This window comes from Mesocricetus auratus, unplaced genomic scaffold (genome assembly GCF_017639785.1).
Source record: "Mesocricetus auratus isolate SY011 unplaced genomic scaffold, BCM_Maur_2.0 Super-Scaffold_6730, whole genome shotgun sequence".
Lineage (NCBI taxonomy): Eukaryota > Metazoa > Chordata > Mammalia > Rodentia > Cricetidae > Mesocricetus > Mesocricetus auratus.
Genome location: NW_024429184.1, coordinates 74,311,975 through 74,332,123, shown reverse-complemented (window position 1 = coordinate 74,332,123; position 20,149 = coordinate 74,311,975). Strand labels below are relative to the sequence as shown.

General features: G+C 40.6%; 1 long non-coding RNA gene across 1 annotated transcript; it reads right to left on the bottom strand.

Moving 5' to 3' along the window:
- Positions 1-8,641: 8,641 nt before the first annotated feature.
- Positions 8,642-15,114, bottom strand: LOC121138976. Its single transcript, XR_005875847.1, has 3 exons — positions 14,964-15,114; positions 11,237-11,323; positions 8,642-8,752 (listed from the first exon to the last, which is right to left on the bottom strand). It is a non-coding gene; the product is annotated as an uncharacterized LOC121138976 (long non-coding RNA).
- Between the last annotated feature and the right edge of the window lie 5,035 nt (positions 15,115-20,149).

Genomic DNA, 20,149 nt, shown 5'->3' with positions numbered 1-20,149 from the left:
TTTTTTTCTTTATAGACCATTACTTTTTTCTCTGTCTGCAAAATTAATTCATCCTCACTATGGAAGTTGTGGGCATTACAGAAATGTCTAAGTGGGAAATCTGAATTTATTATGATGCTTCCCATCAGAGGTAAACACTGTTGCTGTCTGGTTTTCGGCATGCTGCCAATCACTAAGTTCCTTATGTTAGCTGTGTACACTGTGAGGATTGGTTGTAAGGCAGTGGGTTGAACTTACACTGCTCCCAAGGAACTTAATGTCCTAGGCTAGGGAGGTAGCATGACAGGCAAAAGGCCCTGTATTAGTCAGGGTTCTCTGGAGTCACAGAACTTATGGAATAACCCTCTCTCTCTCTCTCTCTCTCTCTCTCTCTCTCTCTCTCTCTCTCTCTCTCTCTCTCACACACACACACACACACACACACACACACGCACACACACACGGATATGCTGGAATGACTCACATGCTGCAGTCCAGCTAACCCAACAGTAGTTGGTCAGTCTCACAAGGCTGGATGTCTCAGCTGGTCTTCTGCATATGCTGGAATCCTGAAGAGGTAGGCTCCAAGGCCAGTGAAGGAATGGGTGTGCTAGTCAGGCAAGGGCTAGGAGGCAAAGAGCACAAACTCCCTTGTCCAAAAGAAGGTATTGCCCATGCTAAAGGTGTGTCTTCTCCCTCAAGTTCCGAATTAGAAGGCCCGTGTCTTCCAGCCTCAGGGTCTGGATCACAGGTGTGTGTCTTCCCACCTCAAAGGTCCAGACTAGAAATGGATTCACCCACTTCAAACCAAGCAGAAAATCTCTCACAGGTGTGCTCTCCATTTCTGGATTGTAGTTCACTCCAGATATAGTCAAGTTGACAACCAAGAACAGCCATCACAGGTACATAATTTTAAAAAATCATAAATTGGTATCAGACTAACAAAGGAAAAGTAGAGGCTGCTTCATGGAGAACAAGGAGAAAATACCAGTTATCATGGAAGTTAAGGCAAGCCTCTGGGAAGAAGAATGCAGACTTTAGGAGTCTGTTCTGAGTGTGGCATTGGGAGGGTCCCACTTCTCCATAGGACCCATGTTTTCCTTGAGGGTTCTGGGAATTCCTATACTAAGCCTGGGGTTGATTCTCCTTATGATTCTCCATGGTAGATGCAGAAAGCTCCATCAATTTTTGCAGATATATGCTTATCCCTGGGACTGTGGCTGGTCCTGTGTCTTAGAAGAAGCCACTAAACTCTCTCTTGCCCAGTTGCCCCCAAATGGACCATAAGTGCACCCTTACCTGACAAGGGTCTGGGTCTCTCAGGGATGAGGGTCAGGTCACATAACTAAATGGAGCTAGAAACTCAGAACTTCTCTGTTCCTCCAAGCCTTTGTGCAAGATGTTTTTCAGGATGTAGAAACAGATCCCTGGGTCCTATCTAAAATGACCTGGAGTGCCTAGAAGAACCAAAACCTTCTGTGAATAGAACCTAAGGAACAAGAATAGGGCCTCATGGAACCAGATTACAAGTAGTACCCTCAACAGTTAAAGGGTAGATCTGAATTTTCCACAAGGTCTGTCTAAACCAGTGTCCTGGCAGGAATTCGTCACCAGAACTCCTTCTCATCAACAACTAAGTCCTCATATGGGAACCATGGAGGGAAGCAGTGAGTGAGGCTCCAAGACCAAACGCAGCAGCACAGCTGTCACTCAGACCCCTTCCGTTCTCTTTAGTAAGAAAGGCCCTTGAGAGTCTTAGATCTCACACACATGAGAAAGTAGGTGTGACTGGCACAGATTAACTGCCAAGGTCCTTGGTGGAAAACAATGGACAGTGCATTCATGAGAACATACACAGCAGACAACCTGTAGCCCACTCTCCTCAGGGCCTGGCAGAGTCATGAGCAATACTGCGGCCCTTCTCAGGGCAGACTAGGCTGAGAGGAAATGCAGAAGCCCAGCCGTACTAACAGCATTTGTCCCAGACTCCCTTAAGGCTCTGTGGCCTTCTCCCTTACCCCAAGGGGCAACATTAACAAATTATATCCAGACAGTGCCCAGTAGACTCTAACCACAGGCAAGGGAATGGGAGAGTGTTCATTTAGTCAACAAACAATTTTTGAAGCAAGTTTTGTGCCAAATAATGAAGAAAAACACAAGACTTCCTTACAAAAGGCTGTGGTGGCCTCACTGTGAGGGCTCAGAGTGTTCTAGAATGATGAGTGAAAACAAAAACTGATAATTTCTCTTGGCAGATGCCAACAGACAGAAAGAGATGAACAAGGACCAACACCAACCCTATGATCTGAGCACAACTCTGAGGAGACAGAGAGCCTGAACCTACAAAGAAAGGTCTAATGTAATGACTGCCCTAAATTCAATGTTTTGTCACCCGTAGATGGAGATGCCAAGATGTCAGAATAGACTGAGTCAGCTTCTAAAACACAGGCTTCGCATGCTGAATTTGTGCCACAAGGGTGGAACAGTTGCCAGCCCATGCCAAAGCCAACACTTTCCACTTATCCTAGAAAAAAATCAACACTGGAAATGTCAAATTGTTTTCAGTGTACATTTTCAAATTGCTTAGTACATTTATTTGCTTATTTATTGAGGAGGTCACACAACACAGCACACTCGTGGAGGTTCTCTCCTTCCAACACAGGGGTCCAGGGGATCAAACTCAGTGTCAGACTGGGTAGAAAGCATCTTTACTTGCTAAGCCAGCCATCTTTCCCACCTCAGTGTGCATTTAATGATGCAGCTAAGCTTGGAATAAACAGAATTATCTCCCAGTTTACTGCAGGGCCTCACATTCACTGGCTAGGGAACACCAGTTTGGTAGAAAGGGTATCAGGTTGGCTGTGGTTGCTAGTTAGCATTTATAAACTAAGAGAACTCCCCCACATGAAGTGTAGGAGGCACACACCTTAAAGAAATGCGGGGTCCCAAGACAAGCCTCAGGATTGGAGGAGAGTCCTGCTTACAATTTTAAGCCCTTTGAATAAAATCCTAGCAGGAGGTTGTGACTGTTCAGGGAAAACTGTGGCTCAGGTTAAATGTGGAGACAAAAAAGAAAGAGCTACAGATAAATAATTGTCAAGTCAATGACTTTAAAAGAATTTACAATAAGGAATGTGGCAGAATAACAGTAGCATTTCAGGACTTAGTATCAAAGATTACAGTGTTACTATGTAGTCAGTGTACTTAAAGGTCAGGGCACTGTGCACTGCATTGAATATGAGGGATGCTTTGTCTCTTTTCATATAGAAGGAGGTTCTCTGCTTTGACTCAATTGAAACTTGTCTGTGGAAGTTCACAACAAAAAGAGGAACATCTGTTGTCACTAGTAGGTACAGAACATACAAAACATTTATTACTAATTATTAATATTTCCTTTATGATTTATGTTCTCTACTAAGTGACTTCTTCAAAATGACAACTGTTACCTTCCAGAACTATCCTCTTCTTGAAACCACAAGACAATGAAATCTAGACGATAAGAGAGCTTTATTTCCTTCTTGGAGGTAGGGAAATGAAGAGGACATAGTTCAGAGCTAAATGGTGCTTGCCAAGATGTTTTTCACCAGTCTTTACTATTGAATTCCACGGATACTTAAAAGGACATTAGCCACCAAGGGCAGACACCTATATTAATATACTATCATCGTACGTTTGTTCTCAGATAAAACTTTATTGTGCAAGCTGAGTGTGACCAGATATATTTCTATCCATCACTTTAATCCCCATGGCTTTAAACTAAACTGTTTTAAGAACAGGTCAACCCTTGTATGAATATATACAGGCATCCTAAATAAAATCAAAATCACTCAGGAAGGGCATTGTGCAGAAATGACTCCCACTCCCATATTCTGTTTTATACCTTGACTGTGCTTGCTTTGCATTCATCAGGATGCAAGCATTGTGTTGGTTACAGAAGGTGTGGAGCTCAGCCTTTCCCTGAGTGTCTATGAGGGTAGATAAATGCCTTGCTCTTGCTCTCAGAGCATTCAATACTGCCCCTGTTACTCTCCAAGTATTGTATGAGAGACTTTTCTTAGGGCACACTCAAATACACACACACACACACACACACACACACACACAACCCACAACAGGAAATTCACGACAGAACAAAGTAAAAATTATAGCAAAATCCAACTTAGTAAGTCACTAAGTTTTATTGAGGTTGCTAAAAAGAGTATGAGTGAGGTTATCTAAGGAGCAGGGGTTATTCGGAAGTAGCTGCTTCAAGCTACAGAGATGGCTCAGCGATTAAGGTGGCTCTCTTCTCTCACAGAGTACTCAGGTTGAAATCTCATATCCATGTCAGATGACCTGCAACCATGTGGGATCTGGCTTCTTCAGGCATTTATATGCATGTGGTTCATATACGTTTACTCCAGCACAACATAAACATGTTAAATAAATAAATTTTTAAAATAACAGCTGCATCACCAGGAAGTCCACCCTAATGCAAATGGCAATCCAAGAAAGCTGCTGCAACATTGGAGGCCTCTGAACAACGTGTGGGCAGATGGGCAGGTCTGAGATCATCTCCCGCTCAGCAGTTGGCTATGGTTTCCACAGCATTGACAAGGAGACCTTGCTAATTTTGTTTGGGCATTCCTACACATATGTACTTTCTTTATCTCCAGGGTCTCTGGAGCTCCCTACCCACAACTGGAGGAAAGGCTTAAATTAGGAGGACACTGTTACAGAACTCCAAGCCTTGCTCTCAAGACACTCCTTAAAAAGATGCACTGTCTCACAATAAACAGGACCTTCATGATGAGACCTGGTGACAATATCATCCTACTTCACTCTGCAGTGTCTCCAAATTTAAAACAGGCAGCGCTGACCACAACACTTCAATTGTCTTCTCCACTCTTGGTACAAACAAGTAAGACTACAAGACTGGCAGTGTGGGAAACAAGAGTTTGGCCAATTCTAGCACCTCAGATTCCACCCTTCCTTGTATCAGAAAATGGGAAGAAAGTCATAAAGGGGAAAAGAAAAGCAGCCATGACCTCCTCCAGCATGTGGAGGATGCTATGATGCGTGACATAGCTAGATACTGGATCCTGGCCTAGCTTTCAGTCCCTTCCTCACCAGTGGTCTTAGAGTCCTTTCATTGGTTGTCCTATAGGCTAGCTCTGATGTTTTCTGCAGTGTCTCCACAACACACAACAAGGGAATGCACCTGTTTGTTTGAGTGTTTTCCAAGACACCATTTTGAATAGCTTCATATTTGTTCAGGGATCCCACAAATGTTGGATGAGGCTCTAACAGAGTAACTTTCACTGAGTAGCAATTTCTCTTCTGTCTGAGTGGAGGAAAGTCTCATCCTGGGGAAACCAGAGCCAAAACTGAAAAATGGGTCACTGTCCAAAGAAAACAGCTTATAATGACAAAGGCTGGGAAGCCTAACAGGACAAGGCTATTGAACTAAGCAAGAAGACATACTAGCATATACCATAGCTACAAGCCAGGGCCTGAGAAAACATGGCAGTAGCAACTATCATCTGTCAGCCCAGCACTAGACACAGTCTGCTGCAAAAAGTTCATTATCTCCTAGGGAGTTGCTTAGTTCTTTTCAGCTTAACACAAACCAAAGTCACTTGTCAAGAGAGAACCACAATTGAAAAATTGCCTGTTATCATATTGGCCTCTAGGCATTTTTTGATTGTTGATTGATATGGAATGGCCAAGCCAGCTATACAGCCATCATATCATGAGGTAACTCAAAAGAATTAAGAATTCTTCTGATAGATTAAAACAATAAATAAGTTATATTTGGCCTCACAGCATTGTGAATGAAATGGCTATTTCTTGCTATAGATTCTTCCTGTAGCTTATTCCTTTCGGCAACAATCTAGGAATTTACCTCCCACAGTTTGGCACTATCTGATCATTTACTGGGATCAATTTCTCCCCTACATGTGGAGTTTACTGATTACACTCCTTAGCTGTGTGTGAGACCTGTTTCCCACTATCAGGTCCTTGTTCCCCTGTCCAATGTAATTGTAGAGATCTGCCTCCCTTCAATTATCCTTATTGACAGGCATTTGGTCAGTGTTTAGGGCCCAAGTAAAAGCATTCAATCTAAGACATTCTCAGATATACAAGGACATAGAATTACTACACACCCAAAGTTGCTGATTCATAGCTGCCTACATGGATACAAAAAAATAAGCATGGCCTGGTTTTACCTCATTGGCACATAGAGAAGTGATAACTTAAACTAACCCTGCACTAAAAGATTCTCAAACTTCTTACTTTATTAACTCAAGATTTTAGCTCAGAGATTTACTACTCCATCCTGTTTGCCATGAGAAGATAAAGACAAAGGTAATCAGCCCATTTGCTCATCCTAAGGGAAAAGTTAACTTTCCTGAAGGTCTGCGCAGCCACTGAGACCAGAGCACTGGAAGGCTCCGGGCCTTGTTTCTTGTGCAAACTAAACTTAGATCCTCTTTGACCTACAGCCCTAAGCAATTGATGCTAAAAGTTTCTCTGAGCAGTTTTTATTGCTCTGTGTATAAATCTTATCTGCCTTGCTAGTCCTGAGAAACCCAAGATTCACATTCTATTGCAAAAAGAATTACTGTTGCAAATGTATAAGTACCTGTACCTCCAAGAACTCGGGGAGAAGAGAACAAGAGAGAAAGAGAGCAGGAGAATAAAGGAACATACAAAGGAGCAATTGTGTGTGAGTCAATTACTTTTTCCCTCAGATTTTAGTTCCTTTTCTTAATTGTGGTTTCTTTTTTTTTTTTTTTGAACTCTGAGTGAAAACTTTAGAAGTTTGACTTTTTAAAGTTTTCAATACAAGCCCTCTGTAGGCAATGTCACCCATGGTCATGGTGTTTATCACAGCAACAGAAAGGAAACTATAATGGCTAACACTAGGGAACTGGGCATTAGATGTGTACTCACCTCTGCCTCCCAGGTCTTGTCTGAAGGCCTGTGCTCATTCTCAGGTACCGGTTTTGTAGCATGTGATTGAAGACAAACTACATTACTAGAACAATTGAGATAGAGTATGGCCAACGGATCAGAAAATGGTTACCACTGAAAGGACAGTTTGTTGACACAGCTGTGCTGTGCAAGGGGCAGAAAACATAGTCAGGCACAGGGGATTAGGCCTCAGATAAGGCTTCCATTGGGGCAATTGGGCAAGACAGTGTAAAACTTAAAAGACTGATGCTTTAGGATAGTTTCAGCTTGACCATGGAGGTATAGAGATTGTTCCTCATTCTCTGGGGCAGCAGGTCAAGAAGACATTGACCCAGATTTCAAGGTCCTAATAAAGGAAGCAGTGGTCCATTGGGCCTTGATTAGTGAGCTGGAAGGTTTGCTCATAGGCCAGCTATTCACTCTTGCTGGGTGGTAATTGGCTGGCACCAGAAATAGCAGTAAATCGAGTCAGAGATGCTCCAAGCATTTACTTTCAGAGAACAGAAAATAAAAGAGCTGGTAAGTACACCAGGGAGCCTGAGAAAGAGAATTTTGGCTTTCCAACCTCTGCCATATGAGGAAGGCATACTAGCTCACAGTGCTGGAGGATAAGAAAGACCGGTGCACCTGCTCAATGCAAGACTTTCTGCCAGGCTTCAGTAGCTCCAGGAAGACTCAGAACACTTGTGCTTGGGTGCTTAGAGACAAAAAGGCTGAGAAAGGACCAAAGATGCTGTTCCAAAACAATGTGAGATAAGGGGCACAGACTCTAGGAATTTAAAGAAAGAAGAGCAAGTTGACAAAGACCACACAATTATACTGAAGGAGGGTGAGACACAAGAGAATGGGACCAGCAGATATTCTAGATAGCAAGAGGAATGAAAGCAGAGGCACCAAATGGTTAAAATGGGCGGGGGGGGGGGGGGACTAAACAGCATTTGGCTTCTTAGACGGCATGCAAAAAAAGGAACAAGAATTCTGTGCTAGGCCTGGATTTGAGGAGGGTGTTCCACTAACAACCTCCTGGAGTAAAGTCAATCAAAATACACAAATGGTCACCAATTGAGGGGTTGTGGTTCTCAAACTATAAGATCAACAGGTGGGGATTGACAAGTTTAATTCACAGAGAGCCTACAAGACATCTCACAGATGCCTGCAACTCCAATTTCAGGGAATCCAGAACCCTTTACTGGCTTCCACAGGCACGGGGCACATGTGTGATACACAGACATATATACAGGCAAAATACCCCCACATACAAGCTTTCTTTTAATATTAATTAAAAATAAGTGGGCCAGTGATATAACTTATCAAATGAGGGCACTGTCACTATGTCTAATAATCTGAGTTCAGTTCTCAAAACCTACACAATGGAAGGAGTAAACCAACTCCTGGTAGTTGTCTCTAACCTACACACACACACACACACACACACACACACACACACACACACACACACACTATGGCATGCATATACACACAATCACATACTAAATAAATATATAAATGAATGTAAAATATTTAAATGGCAACCAAAATTGAATAAAAAAGACAAGTGTGATAGGGATTTTTTGTTTGTTTGATTAAATAACAGATCTTGGTGGATAGCCAACAAGTTCCACATAGGTATTGTACTAGTCACAGTTCTCTAGAGTAACAGAACTTATTATAGAACTTATATATGTTAGATTTATTGAAATGACTTACAAGTAGCAGTCCAGATAATCCAACAATGTCTGCTGTGAACAGAAAGTCCAAGAATCCAGTAGTTGATCGATCCACAAGGCCGAATGTCTCAGCTGGTCTTCAGTATATGCTAGAATCCCAAAGAAATAGGTTCTCACACCAATTAAGAAATGTTCTAGTAAGGTGAGGGCAAGCATGCTTTCTTCCTCTATGTCCTTATATAGGCTTCCACGAGAAAGTATGGCACAGATCAAAGGTCTGGACTAGAAATGGATTCATTAACCTCAAACCAAGCAAAAAAATCTCTCACAAGTGTACCCTCCATTTCCAGATTGTAGTTCCTTCCAAATGTAGTCAATTGCCAACCAAGAATAGCCATCATGGGCATAGATTAAGTTTTATTTAACCTGGTAATTTTCATGATTTGTATAGTACCTGGAAGATGTGTTTCCTTTTTAAAAATTATCTATTTACCTAGACCAATTAAAGAAATTTTGGCAGTATATTAATCTACCATTATTATAATAAAATAGCTAAAGCGGGAAACTTTACATAGAAAAGAGGTTTGTTCATTCATAGATTTGAGAATGAAAACTGGGTTGCTACATCTCCTGACCTCTGGTGAGTCCCACCCAGAGACTTAGCCAATCATTGGAGTGCTTACTAGAAGAAATCACATGGTAATACAGGAAGCAAAACAGAGAACTACTTTGATGACTTCTAAGGGAGCATCATCAGTAACCTAACAAGCTCCCACTAGACCATACTCCTTAAAAAGGTAACACCACCTCAAACTGGAGCCAAGTTTTCAACACATGAATCTTTGGAAGACTTACTGAAGTCATCCAACCCATAATAGGTAGTTAGTCCAAAAGCTAGGACCTTAATGACTGAGAAAGCTGTGTGGTTAGCTATCTAGAGAAGCCAAAACTAGGTTTGAAGAATCTGTGTTGGGTCTGACCTGTCAAGATGACAAGACCTGTCATTGTGGTCCAGATGTGAAAGAAGGAACAGTAAAGGGAAGCATTTGCATATAGCCATGAGGAAATGGGGAGAAAGACCCAGGGTCAGAGAAAGTTCTGCAGCAAGTAGCATTCTAAAGAGAGGATTCCAGTCCAAATGCGAACACACTAAGCTGTATTTCAATGACCTGTAGAGAAACAGGCAGGTTTTATGGTAAGAAGTCACTAGTGACAAGACAGGGACACTTGCATCAACCTTGAAGCCCACTCTGTGATCTCCTGGGAGTTTGAATTTTTAAATAGCTGAGGGCTCCCCTAGATAGCCTAGTCTGTCTGGTCTGAGTCCTGAACATCAGGTTTTTCTACAGCTTCTCTTGAAATTAAAATAAAATATCCACTAAGGCTGGGAATCATAGCCATAGAGTGGTGAGGGAAGGAACCAAATGATTAGAATTAAAGACATTGTTGATGCCCATGGGAGGCTTGCCCCTTTCTGAACAGACAGAGGAGGAGTGGATGTGGGGTAGGGGGTGTCAAAGGGGAGGTGAGAGGCAGGGAACAGAAGGAGAGGAGGAAAGGGTAACTCAGCCAGGATAAAGTCAATGAAAACATTTAATTAACAAAATAAATAAATATAAATAAACAAAACAACAGCAATAAAGAGACTGTGACATGGCAGAGATGGATATACCACGTGAGCAAATTTGAGGTGATCCTTATATATGAGGGTACATCAGGGTTGCCTGGGCAACTTACCCACTATGACTTGATGAACCCATCACTACCCAAAGTAGGAAGCTTTGAATTGAGAACTATGGGCTAGTAACTAAAGGAAACCAGAATGATGTGTAAAAAAATAGATATCAATAGGGGTAGGAGAGATGGCTCATCTGTTAAGAGTTCTTGCTGTTCTTGCAATGGTATGGAGTTTTGTTCCCAGAATCCATATGGCAGCTCCCAGCCATTTATAACTCCAGTTTGGAGGCACCCAATGCTATCATCCTACCTCCACAGGCACTAGGTCTGCACATGGTGCATGCACATAGATGCAGACAAAACTACCATACATATAAAATAAATCTTAATTTTAAAAAAGGAACAGATATCAATAGAGAAACAGAAATAACGAAAAGGAATAAAATCAAAACTGAAGTGCGAGAAAGTAAAGTAACTAAAATGAAAAGTTCAAAGAGGTGTGAAGGGCAGATTTGGATAGGAGGGAGGAAGAGTTAGTAAACTTAAAGATAAAGCAGTTAAAATTTTCCAGGCTGAGAAGAAGGAATAGAAAGGAATTAAAAATTATCAGAGGATGTAAGACCTATGGGAATCTGTGAAACAGATATGCATGCAGGTGATAGCAGCCTGACAAAAAGCAGAGCTCTGGCAGAGGATGCCAGGGGATGGAAAGGTGTGAGCAAACAATGGGCAGGAATCATTTGGAAGAGGTGTGTGTTTATATAACCTGGAAGCTTAGCAAGTTCTAGTACTATATTCAGAGGTTCACTTGAAACCTGTATTATAACCAGTGACAAAAAGAGGAAGAGGCACCAAGTCTGGTGACATGCACTAGAACCCTGGGACCCTGTCTTAGTTACTGTTCTATTGCTGTGGAGAGACCCCATGAGCAAGCATTTAATTGGGGATGGGCTTACAGTTTCAGATGGCTAAGTCCATGACCATCATGGTAGCAAGCATGGCAGCTGGCAGGCAAGCCTGGCAATGGAGCAGTCGCTGAGAACCTACATGGGATTCACAAACAGAAAGCAGAAAAAGTGAGAGCTAATTAGTAATGCTGTGCTCTTTTGAAACCTCAAACCCCACCCCCAGTGATACACATACACTTAAATGTAACTTTTTAAAAAACAAAACATAAAACAAAAGCCTTAAAAGCTGCAAGACAGAAGTAGAAGTAGCTCCTCCCATTCAAGGATGTTCAATGAGATTGTGGGCAATTTCTCTTCAGAAACCAGGAATACAGAGTCTATGAGTTGATGTGTTCAAAACAATTGGTGCAGAGGGGGACTGTCAACTAAAACTTCTGAATCAGGTAAAGTTTGCCTTTAAAACTGAAGGATAGGTTGCGTGTGGTGGAAAATTATGCAATACTCACATCAAAGAGACTAAGGTGGGAAAATTGTGAGTTCAAGGCTATCTGAGATATAAAGCAAGTATAAAAATAAAAATAAGTTAGCCAAAAAATGAAAAATAAACTGGTGGTGCTGTTTGGGAAGTCTACGGGAACTTTAAGAGGTGGAGCCTGGTTGGAGGAAGTGTATCATGTATTGTCAAAGCAAGTCTTGAGAGTCTATGGCCTTGACCACTCCCACTTTGCTTTCTGATTCATGTTTGCAGTTGAAGATCTCGCAGCATTCTGCTTCGGCTGTTTGCTGCCATGTCTCTCTCACCATATAGAGAGAGACATGGAACCATAAGCCAAATAAACCCTTTATCCGATAAGTCACTTCTGGTTTTGGTGGTTCATCGCAGCAACAAAAAGATTAATACAGTCTCTTTAGAGTGAAACAATATGACAATATATGGTTACCTGAACCTATATGAAAAAATAAAGAACAACAGTATAGGCATTCCTAAACAGGCAAAGCTAAAACCAATACTGGTCAGGCATGGTGGTGAATGCCTTTAGCTCCAGAATTAGTGGGACAGAGACAGGTCACTGTGAGTGAAAGGTTAGCTTGATCTACATAGGAAGTTCCAGGCCACCCAGATATATATAGTTAGACTCTGTCAAAAAAGAAAGAAAGAAAGAAAATTCAAATTTTTATTTGAACATCTCTTTTTATTTTATATATTGTTTAAAACACAGATATATAAACAATAATTGTAAATATATGTTAGTTTAGTAAATTGCTTACCTACAATACACAAGGCCCTGTGCGTGTTCTATTCCCAGAATTGAAAATATATATGCATATGTATGTATATATAGCATAAACATACAACATAAATGGTATAACTCTAACAACAAAAACATAAAGAAGGGAAGGGATGTGTGGAGTTCTATAGGAGTAAAAAATTAATATTATTGAAAATGAGTTAGCTTCAATTCAAAATAGGGAGCTATAAATTTCAATTATTAAGTGCTATTCCTAGAATAACTACTCAAAGAAAGAACCTCAAAATATGCATAAAAGATAATAAAAAAGACATCAAACACAAATAGAAGTCGTAGACAGAACCTGAAGAACAGAAAAGACATAAGGCAGAAGACAAAGAACAGAAGGACCTTCCCAGTTATTCTAAGTGCCCATTGTTCAGACTCTTCCATTTAAATAAATATTCTGCCAGAATAGCTAAAGAATATTACCTGTCTCTGTGTGATCACGTTCTCTCCATTAGTAAGTTGAAAGACAAACAGAAGAACAACTTTTCCTCAAGCAAATAGTATAAAGGATAGAGTGGCCATGGCCATGGTAATGCTAGAAAAGAGACTAAAAGTCACAGTTGTTACAAGATACAAAGAAGGACAAGATGCATGGATAATTGCAATTTATACATGCACATCAAACAGCAGAATCCCAAGTACATGAAGTAAGCATTAATAGAACTGAAGCAAGGTGTCTTAGTTAAGGTTTTTATTTCTGTCAAGAGACACCATGACGATGGCAACTTTTACAAAGGGAAGCATTTAAGTGGGGCTAGTTTATAGGTCAGAGTTTTAGTCCATTATCATCATGGTGGGAAGCATGGTGACACACAGACAAACATGATGCTGGAGAAGGAGCTGAGAGTTCTACGTATGGATCCTCTGACACGGGATCATTTGAAAGCTTGAGCATTTGGAACCTCAAAGCTCACCCCCCAGTAACACACTTCCTCCAACAAGGCCACCTCCTAATAGTGTCACTCCCTATGAGCCTTTGGAGGTCATTTTTATCCAAAAAGCCACAGGAATAAAACACTCTAACAGAATAATCTCTGACTTAAGTGCTTTACTTTCAATAACTGGACAGAATATCTACACAGAGAGCTGCTTAGGAAATAGAGGATTTGAACAATGGCACAAACCAGTCAGGCATATAAGACCTATCTCTATGCAGCACCCCCCCCCTACCAAAATAAGCATTCCGCTAAAATGCACAAGGGTGTGTACAAAGAGAAGACATTTCAAAAGACCAAAATCATGCAAGCATTTTCTCTAGCCACAATTCTTTAAAGCGGAAAATAAGAGAAGGTAACTGAAAATTTCACAGATATGTGGAAATTAAACAGCATGCTCATAAATTAGTAGTCAGGGAAGAAATCACATAGGGATTTGGAAAATATTTAAAGGCTGGTAAGCTGACTTAGGAGGTAAGGGTGCTTGGCGTTAAGCTTGCCACCTAAGTTCAGCCCTCAGAACCCACAGGGTGGAAGGAAAGTCAAACTGTCCTGTGACCTCCATACATGTGCTGTGGTATGAGCACACACACACACACACACACACACACACACACACACACACACACACACACACGGGGAGAGAGAGATAACTCAATTAAATAATAAACACCAATAAATGTAAAATAGAAAATATTTAGAGAAGACTAAAAGGAATGCACAAACACTTGAGGACATGTGTGAGATGTTCACAGAGAAATTTATAACTATACAGACATTTATTAAAGAGCCTAACTCACTATATTAACAATCTAACTTTCCACCTTAGAGGACTAGGCAGTGGTGAAATAGAAAACAAACTAGATGTAGAGCTAACAGGCTGAAAAGCACAAAGATCAGAGCATTCGTGAATCAAATCACACTATCCCAAAACAATACAGATCCACAAAAATCTAAGTTTGTGCATGGGGAAGAGCAACAGAACCCTACTGAGGCATGCCATTCATGAGTTTCCTTTGGAACACTATTAAATACAAGAAGAAATCACTAGTAGAAGGTCATTGGGCCAAGACTATCAAAAACCCTACACATGAGCAGGCTTTTAAGCTGTTTTGCCTTTCAGTGTCCAAGACTTGGGAGATCCAGGATCCTTTCCTCATATCTACTCACCACTTCCTAAATTTCTAGAGAGAAAGTTAGTAGTTGGTTTAGCAGCATGTGCTTTGGGATAAACTTAGGTGCTGAGAAGGAACAAAGCTCACATGAGTACAAGGGACCCTCAGTTCCTGCTAGCAGATGAACATCAGGTCCTGGGCCCCATTACCAAGTTTCTTAAGCTTGACTTACAGAGATTGGTACCCAGGATGCTATAGTTTTAAAAGTACAGAAAATCATTTAGAAGCAACCATGATGTTTACCAAGCCATAAAGATTCAGTCCGGCTGCTTTTCCATCATATATTGTCTTAGTTAAGACTGTGAAGAGACACCATGAACACAGCAACTCTTATAAAGGAAACACTTAATAATTGAGGCTGGCTTACAATTTCAGAGGTTTAGTCCATTGTCATCATGGTAGATGGCATACAACAGATGTGCAGGAGGAGCTGAGACTTATACATCTTGATCTTCCAGCAGTAGTTAAGTAAACTGTATATCACACTGGGCATAGCTTGAGTATATAAAACCTCAATGCCTTCCTCCACAATGACAAATTTCCCACAACCTCCTAATAGTGCTACTGTAGTAACACATTGTTTATGATCTAATAAAGCTTGCCTGGAGATCAGAATGACAAGCTAACCATAGTCATAGAAGCTGGGCATTGGCAGCATACACCTTTAATCCTAGAACTCAGGAGAGACAGATGGATCTCTTTGAGTACACCCAGGGCTACATGAGAGTGAATCAATCTAAAAGAGAAAAAGAGCTCACACTTTTAATCCTAGCACTAGAGAGGTATATAAGAAGTAACTCAGGGTCTCATGTGGTATTCAATATTAAGTCTTAGGCAATTAGTCTCCAGCCATGTTGAGACCAGAATCCCCCTACCAGCCTTGGTAGAGGTGAGAGCTCTCTGGCAGCTTGAATGCTTTGTTTTTCTGATCTTCAGCTCAAATCCCAATATCTGTCTATGGGTTTATATTATTCATGATATATGCTATTCCCTATACTCTCAAACACATATGTCTATGGGACCCATACTTATTCAAACCACCACATTCTACTCCCTGACTGTTGGCTTTACGGACGCTGTAACGATACGCGACACACAATTACTGAAAATAAGGCTAAGTATTTTATATAGAAAATTACTCACAAGATACCAAACCCCGAGAAGCCCAGCAGATCTCCGCTAGCGACTGGACCGGAAGCCGAACTCCAGGAAAAGAGAGCGAGACTTCCTGTGCGCTGTCTTTTATGCCTTCCCCCCGTAACGCCCCTAGCCATGCCCAAAAGTGGGCTTGGCTAGTGACGTAGTTCCGCCTACGTACGTATACGTCTTTAGTCCTGCCTAAAGTGGGTGTGGTTAGCGGTGTGGTAAACCGCCCTTTTATTACCTCATCTGTATGCGCCTCTAGTAAGTCACATGTTTCATGGCGGCATAGACTTCCTCCTACAATTCCCCTTTTAGTCTAAAAAAGGACAACTAACTTGTGTCCATGAACAAAATGTATCAAACATCTATTCTATCTAAACCTAAACTTATCTTAAAGAAACACCCAAATATGAACACCTCCTTCCAATCCCAACTCTAAAATAATGGAAAACTAACACTAGCAGGTGTAAACTTATAATATCAATAGTAGGGAGAGGGGGGCGTGGAATTCTCAAAACTACTTCCTGCTGAGATGGGACGATGATAATCTCATGGGGACCTGTGAAAAGAAAATGTTAGTATAATAAAATCTAAGTAGATCAGACAGTCTCAATATGGCAGGAGATGCTTGATTGAAGTTCCTGACTGAGGTTCTAGTGTTGATTGAAGCTCTTATCTTGAAGCTCTGGTCAGATTGTAGAAGATGTGCTATTTCTGTTCCTTGGTCTGGAGTTGTGTCGAGTGATGTAGGTTCAAGCCAGTTTCAGGATAGTGCTTGTCAGGTGGAGTCAATGATGTGGGGCAATTCAGATGCCTCCAGTCGAATCAGGTGAAGTCAAGGAAGTGGATCCTCATTCTCTTTCGGAAGCAGTTGAAGATTGCTGTCAGGAAATCCCTTGTTCTCTGGAAAACTCAAACATTAATGTTAACGAAGAAATATTTTAACTTTCATATGTATGCATACAAAAGAGGTGACAATAGGGAAGATGGAAAACCTGGAGGAAATTAGACTGTTCAGAAAAAGAAATCCATAGATAACAGTCCCTCATTTTTTATTTCTTCTGTCTTATATCAATGGCTCTTTGATATAATACAGAAATTCTGAATTGTATTTAAATAATATGCTTGGGTTTAGAGTAGGAGAGCCAATCCAACTCCAAAGCCAGCTTCAGTTAAATGAATGGGAACTGAGGTATGTGAAGAAATAAAGATAAAAGCGTACTATGAAAAAGCAATATAGAGAGATTTAGACTTTGATACCACACAGTGTGTGTTTGATGGTCCTCAGGGTAGCTATTCATTCTTCTACAGGAATCCATGTGTCCAGTATTCTTTGCTGAGTTTACCTGTGAGGACAAAAACAAAGCACTTCTCTTTCCTTTTAGGAGGTCACTTTACCCATTGTGGACTATGAATTTGTAGATGGGCTGTTATCTTCCTCCTCCTGAGATGTTTTCTGTTCTGATCGAATTTTAATTAATTTTGATGGAACCCAAACCTTTTCTTCTCCTGTAGAAACAAAAGCATAACCCCTTCCCCAACGTAACACATATCCTGGTTTCCAGACTGAGGTCATAACATCCTTAAAATACACCGGTTGTTTCAGTTCAGAAGTCTTCTCTGTAGTCCAGTGTCTTTCTGCTGCAGTTTGTCCTTTTTCATCAGCATTAAGAAAATTCAACGTTAGTAAAGCATTGTGTAACCTGTGTTTAGGTGTCTTTGTTTTCCCTGGCTGTTTATGAAGCATCTCTTTTAAGGTTCGGTTAGACCTTTCAATTATTGCTTGTCCTGTGGGATTGTAAGGTATACCAGTTACATGTTTTATATTATAATATTTGAAGAATTGTTCCAATTTACTGGAGACATATGCTGGACCATTGTCAGTTTTTATTGTTTTAGGTATACCCATAACAGCCATTACCTCTAAGAGGTGTGTAATAACAGAGTCAGCTTTTTCAGAGCTGAGGGCAGTAGCCCATTGGAAACCTGAGTACGTGTCTATAGTATGGTGTACATATTTCAAACTGCCAAATTCTGGGAAGTGAAATACATCCATTTGCAAGAGTTCATTTCTGTGAATACCTTTAGGATTACAACCTGCTGGTAATGGAGTTTGATTGTACAATGAGCAACTGGGACAATTTCTTACTATTTCTTTGGCTTGTTGCCAGGTGATAGAAAAATCCTTCTTTAAACCTTTGCTGTTAACATGGTGTTTCTTATGAAATTCTGAAGCTTCCAACACATTACCTACTAATAAACGATCAATTTCATCATTGCCTTGTGCCAGAGGACCTGGCAGACCTGTATGGGATCTGATGTGTGTTATATATATAGGATGAGTCCTGTTTCTGATGATTTCCTGCAATTGTAAAAACAATGAGGTTAATTCTGTATTATCAGGAACAAATTCTGCAGTCTCAATGTGCAGGACAACTCTTTCTGCATACTGAGAATCCGTGACTATATTGAGAGGCTCTGTAAAGTCTTTAAGTACCATGAGAATGGCATATAACTCTGCCTTTTGTACAGAGTTGTAAGGGCTTTGAACTACTTTACTTATATTTCCTGATTTATACCCTGCTTTACCTGACTTGTTTGCATCCGTGTAGAAGGTAAGAACTCCAGAAATAGGTGTTTGCCTCACGATACGTGGAAGAATCCAAATTGTTTTCTTTATGAATTTGATTCTCTCTGTTTTGGGATAGTTATTACTACTACTTCCCAAAAAGTCACTGCAAGCTATTTGCCAATACTCATTATCCTTCCATAAGGAGGAAATTTCCTCATTCGTTAAAGGTACAATAATTTCAGCTGGGTCTTTCCCAGTCAGTTGACGAAGCCTTAATTTACCTTTTAATATCAAATCTGAGACCTTTTCTATATAGGTTTTCAATTTTTTATTCTGTTTATGTGGCAGAAATACCCATTCTAGAATGATGTCGTCCCTCTGCATTAATATTCCTGAGGGGTATTCTCTAGATGGTAAAATAACCAGAATACAGTCCAGATTTGGATCCACACGGTCCACATGTGCTTCTAATATTCTCTTTTCTACCCATTCTAATTCTTTTTCAGCCTCAGCTGATAGTACTCGTGGGCTGTTTAGGTCTTTATCTCCTTTTAAAGCCATTTTCAGGTGTTTTAAATCATGCCCTTCTACACCAATAATTGTCTGTAATTGAGAGATTTCTCCTAATAGTTTTTGAAGATCATTAAGAGTCCGGTAACGATCTCTTCTGATCTGTACTTTCTGTGGTCTAATTTTCTGAGCATCTATTTTATAACCTAAATAGTTAATAGAATCTCCTCTTTGTATTTTTTCTGGGGCAATTTGTAATCCCCAGCGAGGCAAAATTTCCTTTACTGCCTCAAACATCTTTTCCAAAGTATCCTTATTTGAATCAGACAATAATATGTCATCCATATAATGATATATTAACGAATGTGGAAATTTTTTACGAATTATTTCTAGAGGTTTATTCACAAAATATTGACACAAAGTTGGACTGTTTAACATACCTTGAGGTAGTACCTTCCACTGGAATCTCTGTACCGGACGGGAATTATTATAGGTAGGTACTGTGAAGGCAAACTTTTCTCTGTCGTTTTCTTGTAACGGTATGGTGAAGAAACAATCTTTTAAGTCTATAACTATAATTGGCCAATCCTTAGGAATTAGAGAAGGTAACGGCATCCCAGGTTGTAGAGACCCCATAGGCTGAATTACCTTGTTGATGGCTCTAAGATCAGTAACCATTCTCCACTTACCAGACTTCTTCTTGACAACAAAAAGAGGCGAATTCCATGCACTAGTTGATTCCTCAATATGTCCAGCATCTAGCTGTTCCTGAACTAACTTCTCCAAAGCCTCTAACTTCTCAGATGTCATAGGCCATTGACCCACCCAGACGGGTTCATCTGTCAGCCATTTTAATGGTAGAGCTTTTGGTTGCTCTGTAGGTTTGGCACTAGCATCTTGCTTCTGCACAGCCTGTACGTTTGGCATCTGTTTTCTGTACTGTCTTACTATATTCTTACTACCACTAAGAGCTTGTCTATAATTCCTAGCTGATACAGGAGGAATTTTAATCTGCGTATTCCATTGCTGGAGTAGATCACGACCCCAGAGGTTTATAGCAATATCTGCAACATATGGCTTTAACCTTCCTCTCTGTCCTTCTGGCCCAATAAAGTCAATCCATCTAACGCTCTGTTTAACTTCAGATAGGGTTCCAATCCCTAAGAATTGAACATTAACCTCTTTTAAAGCCCAGTTTTGTGGCCAGGACTGCTGATTAAGGATAGTGACGTCACTTCCGGTGTCCAGTAATCCGTAAATCACCCTATTATTTACCTTAACCGGAAGTTTGGGTCTATGATATTGTATAGAAGTTTGCCAAAATATAT